The sequence below is a fragment of the Cinclus cinclus genome, chromosome 5 (genome assembly GCF_963662255.1).
Source record: "Cinclus cinclus chromosome 5, bCinCin1.1, whole genome shotgun sequence".
Lineage (NCBI taxonomy): Eukaryota > Metazoa > Chordata > Aves > Passeriformes > Cinclidae > Cinclus > Cinclus cinclus.
In genome coordinates this window covers 73,661,975-73,671,696 of record NC_085050.1, presented here as the reverse complement: position 1 = coordinate 73,671,696, position 9,722 = coordinate 73,661,975, and positions in this window count along the sequence as shown.

Genomic DNA, 9,722 nt, shown 5'->3' with positions numbered 1-9,722 from the left:
CCTTTAAGTCATTCCTGGTCATTGCCAGACATGCAGGCAGCCAGCGTGGGGCTGCACTGTTGGGTGTCTGTGGGCGTGAGACCAGTGATCCCTCAGCTTGTGCAACACTGGGTTATCCTGTTGGGATTATGCTCGCCATGCTGGGTCTCTGCAAGTAGCCTGTGGCTACCTTCTGAGGTGACCTAAGTGCTCACTGTTGGCAGTGCTACAGGCCTGTCTTCACCCAGCCCTCAGTCCAGGTCACTCAGAGATTGAGATGAGTTTGGTTGGTGCAGTTTTCCCTGCTCTGCCTGGACCCTCGTGTCTCCCTTCAGCATCAAACTAGAAGAGGATTGTTGGTCATTCCCAGTTAACTGGGTTAGCTCTGTGTCACAGGGCCCTTATTAGCTGCTCTTCAGCTTTTCACTTCCTCTCTCCTTCCATAATCCAGTTGTGACACAGGAACCTGTTCTGCTGGGTAACTGGTGACAGCTAATGGCAATCCTAGCCACAGCCTCGTTGTTACACAGCCTTTCCAAGTGGGAAGATGCGGCCAAAATCGATTCTTGGAGCCTCCTTCCATTTTTGTTGTGACCCAGTTAGGATATGTGGTGACGCATCTTTTTTCCCCCTCAGGCTTCCCTGCCTGTCTGTGATCTACTCTGGCCTGTCCCTGTTTATCGTCCAGAAACTTTTCCTGGACTCCCAGAGAGACTCAGCCCAGAGGCCTGGATCCCCAACACCATCCTTTTTGCTCTCCTGCTCCACTTGGCAGGAGAATCCCAAAGAGGGACCTGAGCAGCCCCTCGAGCTGCGGACACATCTTTCTGCTGCAGCACTCAAACCCACGTGCCCCTTACTGCTCTTGCAGAAGGTTAGGACTGCAGTAACAGCAGCAGCCTGGGGTTTATCATGCCTTACACTTTGGGTCAGACACTTCAAACACGAATAGTCCACTTTCAGACCTGTGCAGGATTTGTTTGGAGTTTCTTATCCGTCTTAACTTTTAGCTGACTGTCCTGATCTGGCTTGGGCTTTCTCCACCTATCCTGTTGCTCATCTGACTCCCAGCCCACAGCAGCCCTTCCAGCACCTGTGTTTTTCTCACTCTTGCACATGATTGAGAAACTGCAGAGCTTAGGGCCACATACCAGCCTGCCACCTCAACAGCTTTTGCTGGCTGGACGTAGATTGCCAGTCCAGCAACCACACAGCCGGGTCCTGGGGACACACCCCAAATAATTTCTCTCTGACAATGAACCTCCCTCATTCTTTCCACGGTTTCTGCTGGCACCACCTCTGTCCCTCTGGTGCAGCTCTTCCTCACCTGCACCACCCACTGTCAGAGTCACTTTTGGCTGCCTCTTCCCTGCGGTAAGAGCATCCGTGGTGTGTTTCCCAGGTGGCCCTGCCAAAGCCATCCTGACACAATGCCTTTGCCTGCTGCAGGAGTTGTACAGGCTCCTTCCAGGGCAGTTTTTCCCTGCCTGTGACAAACTGCTTCACAGCAGACGGTGTGGGTGGGGGGGGGGGGGGGGGGTGCTTGTCAGGGACTAGAGGCTGGTGCTGGAGAAACCCTCCTGATGACCTGGTCACCATACAGGTAGGTGACAGGTGGCCATCAGCCTGTCCTCAGGGCCACCAGCGCATCACTGTGCAGGCTGCTCTCTGGAGGACTGAGCAGCCACAGCTCCCATAGCTGCAGGGGTGCTCTGTTTGACATGTCCCTATTGTTTTCAAACCTGTCTCATCCCAGATTTGCCCTCTTGGTAACCCTGCCCTGGGATTCTTGCCCACAGGTGTGTATATTTTATCTGAAACTCATTCCAGCTTCTTGGGATTCAGGCAAAGGCATGGTGATGCTTGTTTTTAGACCTGGGGCTGTCTGACCTAGAAAGAAACAGCAACAACTCCTTCCTGGTGTCCTGTGGAAGGACTGTGCTCCTGTGAAGGCTCACCATAAAGCCTCCAAAATGCTCTGGCTTTGTGCAGACATCACTGGTGTTGCTTCCCCTGGTCACTACATGGCTGACTTGTTTTAAGAGGGCATTAGAAGAAAAACCTTTCCAAAAGCAGCCAGCAACCACATAACTGCAAAGAGATCCGAGTGTGAGTCCTCACAGCACTTAAGCCACCCACCACCTCGTCACTTCTTGAGGGACAAACATTTCCAGTGTGTGTGCCATGCCCAAGTACCAGAGCTAGAACTGCCGTTTGCGCAGTGCCTCTGGCTGCCAGAGTGTTTAAAAGCAGCCCCCCCCCCCCCCCCCCCCGCACACCCTGCAGCTGCAGCCCCCAGGGCAGCTGCTGTGGCAGTGCAGGCAGCTCCAGAGCTGACCCTCCTGTTTGCATAGGCTTGCTGCCTTGGCGTGCCTCCTCTTGGGCAACCTCGGTGCCCTGGGAATCACACGTTCCCCTCGGCGGCTTTCCTCAGAGTGAGTCAGCCACGGAGCTCAGGAAGCCTCGGTGACTGTCCTGGTTACATCACAGAGGCGGAGGACGTTTGGACAACTGGGCCTCGTCCCTGCTGAGGCAAGCCTCGGATTGCACAGCACATCTGGCACCTCTTGGTGCCCAGGGCTGCTCGTGAGAAGGGCAGGGATGGTGCTCAGGGAGGAGAGAGGAGCTTAAGTGGGCTGGAAAGAATCACAGGTCATGTACTCATTGCATATCTGACCTGGGTCAGTAGCAGTCATCCTTTGTGTCTGTGCTGAAGAAAGGATGGGTGGGAGGACCAAGGAACAGATGGAAGAAGGCAAGAAAGGATGCACATAAGGAAGGACAGATAGAAGGTGTTTCATCAGTAAATGTAGAACTTCAGTCTTGCACAAATAGACATCATTATTTTAATAAAGCTGGTGCCAAACCTAAATTATTGCAACACTCCCATGATAAAATCCCATCCTATATGATTAAAAGATTTCCCAGCAAACTTGGAGATTAAGAAAACTGATCAAAAAATATTGAGAAATCTCTGTGCCCTACCCTGATGGATGCCAGTCTGATCCTTCTGACCCAGTCACCAGAGGGCATCAGCCTCTTGATAGGAAAATCCAGTTGGAATTTAGGAGATGAGATACAGTTGTGAACAGGCACCGGCCACAATTTGGAACCACTGTTTGTCCACGGACATTTGTTCCCAATGTGACAGTGACTCTCTGTGGTCTGGTTTGTTGGGCTGGTTCTTGATGCCCTTCATTATAATGGGAAGCTGAGGCAGTTGGAAAAGCCACGCGAAGAGGAAAAGAAGTCAGTTCAGCTGCCTCTCCCAGAGCTGCTGTCATTTGTGTGGTACAGGCAGGGAAATGGAGGTTAATTTTAGGGGAGAAAACTGGCTGATGGGAGTGGATATCCATCTGGATACACACAACAACAGGGGAATAAGCCTTCAGGTCAGTGCTGAGAGGGGAACGATGGAAACCTGACTGAGGAGTTGTAATAAGGGGATAGAAAATCAGAGAACAGAGTTTCAGTGGGAGCAGGAAAGGATGGTGAGCGGTCTGACAGCAAAAAAAATACAGAGGCAAAGTCTGGGGGAAACAGGACTCAGCACCTCACAAAATCAGAGCACAGGCCACCTCCCAAACGCATGGGGCTGACTCGGGGTGAGCTCACCCAGCCCCTGTGAACGCCCACCACAAGGAGAGGAGCATTTAAAGGGGAAGGGCAAATCTCAGAAATTGAACTGATAATCAGGCTCAGGATTGTTTCTTCTCTCAGCACATTCACCTATTTATTTTGATTTCCTTTCTGCTGTGATAACTGAGCTGTAGTATTTAATTTCAGCTGCTTCATCACCGGTCAATGCTTGTTGGTTCTTTTCCAACTCACCCAGGTTGTTTTGTTCCAATGAATTCGTATCAGACAGACGAGAAAAAATATCTGTCCGTCAGCTGGTATTTCTCACAGGTTCGGCGTTCCGTGACATTCCTAGCGCTGCTTTCGTTCCCATCTAGTGGCCACCTGGAACATTACACTCCCAGATCCCCAGGTCCTGGCGGGAGTATCATCGCATGCTGGCAGGGCAACGGGATGGAGAAGGGTGAGAGCACAGCCTCCCTGCCTTGTTTATGGCAGGACATGGCGAGTTAGCTGGGAAATACCCTGTAGAAAAGCAGTGACATGTTCATTCCTAAAAGAGACAGAGAACATTCTGGGTTTAGGAATACTGGTATTTTTGTGTGCATCCAAAAAAAAAGGTGGAAATGGTGGCTCTCATAATTTTCTTAATGCAAAATTTGGGGCACCACCACCCCCAACATGGATAAAATGCCTGGCATAATGCCCTGTTTTGGATTAGAAATGGAAGCTGGAAAACCATACTTCCCAAAGGAGCAGATGCATGGCCTTAGTCAGTCCCGGTCTTAAATGCAGAGTTTCTCTGGAAGGTTCTCATCTGTCCCTGGAGTGATTAATCACTAATGCAAGACTCAGTCACCTGACATTTAGGGCAAAACTTTCCTTTCTTTGCAAACCAAAAGTGAGCATCAGCTGTCTCAGAGCTGTGCAGCCACCGAGAGCATTTGTCAGCCTCACCGCTCACTTCTGCAGGAACCCTGAGCTCAGCCTGCCTTTGGCAGAGGGTGGAAGCCATGCCAAGTTCTGCGACAGATTTTGTTCACCCCGAAGCCGCCCTTCCTGCAAATTCATCACCTCGCAAACGAGCTGCTCAGGCTCACGGTCTGAGAATGCAGGAGTCACCATGCCCTCCCAGGGTTTTGGCAGTGACCTCAACCCTGACGCGCTGAGCCCACCGATGGACACCCGGGATCTCTGATTGCACGCGGTGATCTGGCACTCGTGGGTGGCAAGGAAATACACTCTCCTGGCATGGGCTTCAGACCCCACGTGTCAGAGAAGGCTGTCCCGTGGCCTCCCCTCTCTGCTGCTGCAGTGATGCTTTACCTGTCTCCTTTGCAGGTTTCTGCCTGTGGTACAGTTTGGAGTCACTATTTCCAGCAGAGTTCAGAGGTTGGGGAGGGGCTGCCTTTGTGCCCCACTGGACAGACACAGTCCAGTTGAGCTGAAAAACCTCAGAGAGCCAGGACTGGGCTCCTGGGAAGGGCTGCAGGGATGAGAGCAATATCCCCAGGGCTATGGGCCCAAGCATGGTGACTCTGTCCCTGGGGCACAGGCTGGGGGGAGAAGGACCTTGTGTTCAGCAGTGGTGCTGGGACAGAGCCAGTGTGAAAATCCCTTTTGTGGAGGCATGTTAAGGTTGAGAACAAGGCCCCTTGCTGCTGGTCAAGAGGGCCTGAGCAACCTCAGCTCTCCTCCTCTCAGTATCATGTGTAGTGCCTAACAACTGCGAAATGCAGAATTTGGCATTCACAGGGGTCAGGTTACTTGAAATGTGATTCTTATATTGTCACTGTAGGACCAGTTCTGAATTTTCATATGGTCTTATGCATATTTTTTTTTTTTTCACCTCAGATCCTTTGAAGTGTTTTTTATTTTATTTGCTGCCACTCTGCTAATGGGAAGGAAAAATGGCTGTCTGGATGCAATCCTTAGTGGCCTATTTAATGCATGTTAAGATAAAATGTCTTTAAATCCTGAAATAATTTAACTGTATCCAAACACCACTGAATTTTCTTCCTATTTTTACACAGAAGCACATTAGCCCCTGGCAACTTGAGGTTTCAGCCCTGCACACGCTGCCTCCAGGTTTCTCCCTCCCTGTTGAAGCAGACCTCTGCTCATGCTGAAACATCCTGGGTGAAGCCTACAAGGACAGGAGCCATGCAGACACTGGTGCAGCAGTGACATTGTGAGACATTTTAGGAGTGGTGAGACCTCCTGTCAGCAAAGCTTTGAGAGGGGGTGTCTGAGTGCACCTCAAAGCAGAGACTGGGCTTTGCTCCAGAGGGGCAGAGTGTCGGGCTTGGGCGGACCCAAACATGCCAGGATGGCATTGTGGCGTGTCAGTGTAAACTGGGTCCTGTCCAAGGCCTTCAAGAACAGGGTTTTTCCTACACGAAGGCAAACCTACCTACAGGAGGAAATGAGCCTGTGCCTAGGAAACCTCCTTGGCAGCATGGTGTACAATCTTTACGCAAATGAGCCTTTACTCAGGAGGTGTCTCAGCAGCCCTGTCCTGGGAACACGCTGGCCCCACGCTGCCGGGACACACGTGACACACGGGGGGGACAAGGGGGGACACCAGGTGACACACAGACAAAAGGGACACCAGGTGACACACAGACAAAGGGGACACCAGGTGCTCTGCCTGCTCAGGTCCCGCTGACCATGGAAGCAGCTTACAAAGCCCTCACTCACCCCAGCCTCAGTAAGCTGACACGAGTGCTCCAGCTGCCAGCACTTTGCTAGTCTGCCAAATTTCGTGCCCCTTTGCTGGCACCCCGGCACAGTTCAGGGCCACTGGAGTCACCAGGGCACAGCGCTGGCAGTCCAAGGCAGGCAGCACCAGCAAACAATGGGATTTCCAAGGGAGCATAACTGCATGCCTGTGAAATGGAGTGTTCTCCTGAGCTTCTCTGCTTGCTCATGGCCTGTGAAAAAATCAAAATCCAGAGCGATCGACGTAATCACTGTTGTGCGTAGGAAGCCTTGCCTGGGCTTTGTGCTAGGAAAAAAACTTAGCTATGGCAAAGGTGAGAGGAAAGGAGTTGCTAATTGCTGTAGGCTTCTCTTGTGATTCATTCTTTCTCCACATACTAAATGACTACAAATAGGTAAAAAAAAATCACCACCAACGGAAAGGCACTAGGAAGATCTCAAAGCAAAAATGCTAAGACTTAAGCTGCACTTCCAGGAGAAAATTCCCAAACGATCCTCACACGTCCTTTATATTTCTCTGCTGCTGTGGACACAGCTGGAAATAATGTGTATGATAGGGAGGAAACATCACAGTTTGTCCCTCCCAGTCCTTATGTGAGCTTCCATTCCCCCAAAAGAGGTAATACTATAGAATTTGCTCGCAGGGTCTGTGCTGTCGAATGAGCTGTGGTAGACATCTTCCAGGTCACTTCATACCCCCAGCCCTCAAGGTGAGGAAAGGGATATAACAAATTCAGTCAGAATCCCTGCTGAAGCTTCCATCAGCACCAACATGCTTTAGGTCAGCCAGACTTCCATGGCCAAGACCCTTAAAGGCAAGCCCAGATTGTTGCCACTCCATCTATGCCACCATACAGTGGCATTTTGGTCTGGATAGGCTTCTTTTGAAGATTTCTGCTCTGGCTCTTGTTCAGCTCAGTCCCTAAGACACTAGGGCAAAACCACCTCTATTTTCCCAAGTATAGGCATCACTTTTCCAGCAGCCACATAGATACCCTCCATCTCCAGGTCAGTACATCCTGGGATTGAGCTGGGACATCTCCAAACTCAATGAGTAGTCACACAGCTTCTGCTCACATTCTAGCATTTTTTTTTCTCTTCTTTTTAGAATGAGGACTTCTTGAGCCCTTGCAGAATGATTCAGTCCTCCATACACCTTTGGGAGGTGAGGATCTGGGTGCTGTCCTCTGCCAGGCACTGTTCTGGGCTGCAATACTGGACACACTAGAGAGATGATCCGAAGATTCTGCTCATCTAACAATGGTGTGGTAAGCTGGATATGTAAAATAATGTGCACTGCAGGTGAAGCACTATCATTCTGAAGGGAAAGGGCTACAGTCACATTGCCAGGTAAATGAGTGTCAGGCACTGGCTACAACAGCTGAGCCTTTGTGTCCTTAGAGGTTCCTATCTAAAGCATCTTCCCTCTTCTGTCCAGTGGCATCAGCAGGGTGGTTTTGCACTGGGGTACCATTGTGGAGCCTGGCTTGGGGTGCACGTGGGGATAGCCACGAGCCTGCCCTTTTCAGAGAGTCCTGGGAGAAGTCCTTGCAAATTGCCTCAGGGAAATAGGAGAAAGGACAGGAATTTTCAGTGCAGCATGGCAGGAAGTGGTATTTTAAAGAAAATTGTTAGCTGAGGGACAGCTCCCCATTCTAGTGTGAATTCAGCGTTGCTTCATGCACGTTCTGGCTTCAGGCCCTTAAAATTACTGCTGGGGTCAGGATGTGCCCCCGAGCATTTGCAGGTCGAGCCATTGCACAAAAAAGAGTGGGTGAGTGCTGGAGGATGCATTTGGTCAAAGGAGAGCTGTTCAGTGCACGCTGTGTGAAAAACAGAGCAGCTGAAGCCCAGGACAGTGTGCTAACGGCAGGCAACTTCCCAAAACTTTTCCTAGCAGGGGGTAGGATGGGTGTCTTGGGCAGGCTTGCAGTACGTTATCCCATCCCTGAAGCAAAACCAGCCCAGGAATGAATGCTGAACTCTGCCTAGTGCCAGTGAGAGGCAGCATCTGGAGCCACAACGTGGCACAGGGCATTTTGCAAATGATCAGGCTGCCTTCCCCATTGCCTGCCATTCAGGATATCCTGGGGGAAGCAAGTGTAAAACCCTTCTGCTGCTGTTTGGTTTGATTTGGTAGCATCACACTCCTTAGCACTGCTGTGTGTTTCATCAGATTAAGCAGGGATGTTCTGGGTCCCTGGAGTTGATGTAGTCTGAGAAGGTACCTCTTAGATTTTCAGGAGGGACTGTTTTTTCATTTGTATTGATAGAAGTAACAGAAAATTCCACAAAATCTTGTCATCACAGCAGACAGCAGATTCTGTTCTTTTTGGTTTTTTTTCCTTAGACATGCTCCAAAAGACATGCTCAGATGTGGAGTGATGGAAAACACAGAGCACTGGGCAGACTTTCCTGAGGGAGCAGTGCATAAATTATTCCCTTTCTGGACAAGTTTTGCTCATGCAATCCCTGCTTCAGTAAAGTCTCCAGGAAAGGAGCGGGACACAGGGAGAATGTCACCATCTTAGCAAAATGATTCTTTGCTCAGGGCTTTCCAACAGGGAGGCACAGCCACCTCAACGCCTGCATGTCTCAGAGGCCAACAGACTCTACCAATATCCAGAAAGGCAATATCCAGGCCTTTCCCTTCCTTCCTCACCTACAACCTGGCTATGCACTCGCATGTTCTTTATTACAACAATCTTGATTCACATCAGCAGGAACCGGAGTCACACATGCCTCACTTCAAAGCTCCCTCCCTGCCTGTGAGGGAGCTGCAGATAGCAAGAGATAGTGGTGTCTGCAGCTCACAAGTGAAGTGAAAGTCTAGTGAGCTGCCCAGAAAGACACCACTCCGGTTTGAGTCATTACCCCTTTCCACCTGTTCTCAGCTGGATGGATGAGAAAAGATAACTCGTGTTCAAACACCAGGTCAGCTGTGCCCGCCGCCCTTGCAAAATAAACATTTGATGTCAGTGAAGAAAATTAATGGGATGGTATTTCAGATACTTCCTCTCCCTTCACGCATTTCTCGGGGGTTTTATCAAAAGTAAAGAGACTGAATAAGATCCCAGTAGGTACTCAGACTCTCCTGGAAGACATGATGTCCCAGTGCACTCCACCAAGGCCCGGCAGCTGTCAGCATGGGTGGCACTGCTCCTCTACGAGTCCATGCCTATGCCCCGGATCATCACAGCACAGTTGGGAAGTGATGGCTGTGTGCTGGCCACCCCGTATTCCACAAACAAGGACAGAGGTCAGAGGGGCAAAAAGATATTACCAATGTCACCTGCACTGGGTGCTGCCAGGTGCTGTCTGTGCTGAAGGTTTTCAAAATGATGGTCCAGGCCCAGGGAGGACTAGCCAGGCTCCTGAGCCCATCTCGTCTCACTTCACTGCCAGCCTATGGAAAATCAGGTCTGGCCCAGGGCAGGTGCCAA